The sequence below is a fragment of the Lipotes vexillifer genome, unplaced genomic scaffold (genome assembly GCF_000442215.2).
Source record: "Lipotes vexillifer unplaced genomic scaffold, Lipotes_vexillifer_v1.1 scaffold299, whole genome shotgun sequence".
In the NCBI taxonomy this organism is placed as follows: domain Eukaryota; kingdom Metazoa; phylum Chordata; class Mammalia; order Artiodactyla; family Lipotidae; genus Lipotes; species Lipotes vexillifer.
In genome coordinates, this window is record NW_006784347.1 from 1,730,599 (window position 1) to 1,733,431 (window position 2,833).

The following is a 2,833-nucleotide window of genomic DNA, read 5'->3' on the forward strand; positions in this document are numbered from 1 at the left end:
TGTGATAGCATAGTTTTTCTCAGTGGCCTGAAAATAGTTGGTGTAATTAAAGTAATGGGAGTTAAAGTGGTACCTCAGTCTCTCTCTCTCTCTCTCTCTCTCTCTCTCTCTCTCTCTCTCTCTCAAGGTGAAATGTACAGCTATAGCATCAGCCTACAGCCAGGAGCCCAGCAGCCTCTCAGCTTTTTTTGTCCAGGTCTCAGCCCTTTTGGGCTCTTTGCATCTTACCCTTTTTAACTACTACTCACTGAGGAGCTGCTGCTACATTTTGAAAATTTCTCAGTGTTTATTAGAAAAGTGCCCCTTGTTTATTTGGAACACCACACGTAGCACCTGCACTCACCTGAGTGGGCAAGCAGGTGCTGTAGTTTTACAAATACACCACTGATGCCACTTCTCCCGAGCGTGTCTCAGAATTTTCTAGGACAGACAGATTTAGGGTCCATGCCTTACTGGACAAAACACTAAACTGTCAACAGTCAAGATGCAATTCTTTTTTAGCCATTGTAAGAGGGAGTGAATATATCACTACTGGGCGCCAGTTGTTTTTTGACTAAAAATTGCCAACTGGACCTTATTGGAGCAGGACGACAAAGCTTTTCCTTGTAAGCAGACTGCCTGTGCCCTGTTTTGCTCCTTCACTGCCACGGGATGATCTCAGTGCTGTACCTTAGAGATGCCTCCTCCCCAGGCAGCACGTGCTGAATCAATGTCTGGCTTCAGGTGGGGGGGGGAAATGTTTCACATGAAACCGGTAAGTTCCACTCAGCCAATTCACGTCACCCTGAAATGGAGACGGTGGTGACAGACTTCAGCTTACAGGTTCTCACCAAATCCTACCTTCCGTTCATCCAGAATTCTTGCACTAATGGGTTTCCATCACATCATGTCTTTAAATGGGTGCACTTTATTGTTTGAGTTTGTAACTCTGATAAATACTGGATATTTAAGTGTGAGTAATGTCTTCATTAGAAAATAGCAAAACCACCCTTGTCTTTTAGTGTATTTTTCAAGGGGAAAAAAAAAAAAAAGGAAAGCAAGCAAGCAGTGGATCACAACATATATAGCACAAGAAATAACTGTTGTATATAAGCATCAAAAAGATTAAGAGTTTTTAAATACAAAAAAATATTTGCCGTGATTTTAAAGTGCTTTTCCAGCAATTTTCTTAGGGACTCCTGAGACATGGTTACTTTATTTACTGGATCAGTAAGGCACACAATTAACAATTAAAAATTAATGTTTATTTACAAAGTAAAGGGAAAACCTGTGTAACATGAGAATTTGGCATGGACAAAATGGAGACCATTTTGTATCTGCTGTTGTATCTTGTCCGGGTTGCAGACGTGCGCTATTAAAAGTCCCAAGTTAATAGAGCACAAACCCTTCTTGTTCCTCTCCCATGTGCCCTTCTTTCTAGATGTGTTTAACTTAAACTCGAAGGCTCAGGAAAATTCCACTAATTAGAATCATGTACAGTACCCCAGGTCGTTGTCCAGAGATAACAAGTTTGCTAATTTAGTTAAGCCTGGATTATTGTAAACAGAACAGCTTAGAGAAAGGTATTCTAGGTCCTTATATTGTATAGTAGTTTATGAACCCCCTCTCTAAATATTGGTATTTTTATATTCCAGAGATGTACCCAACAGAAAAATTAATCAGTATCTAATTTAATATCCATAAGTATTTTCCTTAGATTTTAGTCGACAGTGGGTTTTTGTGGATGTCACCTTGCTTCACCATACTTTACCACTAGGTGTCACTGTGGCTCTGCACCAGGCTTGTCTGGTAGCAGAGAACGGCAGCATCTCTGGAGGAGCGACATCCAGGCCAACAGACAGGCCCATAGGCTCAAGAGGGTTCGAGAAGGAGGGAACAAAGGCCTGGAAAGGGGTCTTCACACATCTGTGCCAGATGTGGCGAGATAAGCTCTTTGAACACTACCTGCTTTGGACCTTCAGCCAGGCAGAGGCTGGGGGAAGGCTGACCAGAGCCCCCTTTCTCTGGTGGATGAATGGGTGTGCAGAAGACCCATTTCTTCCCCAGGAGCATCCCTCTCAGTTAATCTCGGCCTCCAACTTTTATAACTCCAGAGGTGTCACGGTTGGATGGTTTGATTCAAAGATAGTTATTTTTCTCCTGCAGAATTGCCTTGGACAAAACCAGTTGCTTGCTGAATCTTTGCCACAAAATGGAACAGGCTCCCCAGGGGGCAGGATGTACCCACCCCATCCCAGCCTCTCCCGCCTTGCCTGTCTGTCCCGGGGCTGCCCCCTTCTCGAGAAGCTACCCTGCAGAGGCAGCCTGCAGCTGCTCCCACACCAGGCCTGTGCCACCCGGTTGCGTGTGCACTGGGGCGGGTGTGTGGCTTTCTCTTCTTCTCTAGGAATTCCAGACTGACCAGCAGCTACCATGACTGGCAACAGTGAACAAAGGGCTTAGGGGTAGGAGCTACCTACAAAGACGTGTCATGGAAACCTTCACCATGCAATGCCTTGAACTCAGCTCTGGCTGCTCCCAAGAAGAGGTGGCTGGCTGGGGGCCTGGACACAAGCACAATGGGGCTGGTGGAGCCACTGTGCAGAGCTACTTGAATAATCACTGGGTCTTCTTCAACTTTTATAACACAGACCACTCAAGGGCTGAAGTGCTGGTAACCTGCATTTCGGTGTCCAATGCCTCACAGCAGCTGAACCACCCTGAGATGCTTGTGGCCAGCTGATGGCCACAGTCAGAGCTTTGAAAGTCAGTACCAAATGAATGCGTAATTGGACACCAAAAATCAAGTGTTACTTTCATGTTTCCTCACCCGTATCCTCTCATTTCTTCCTGC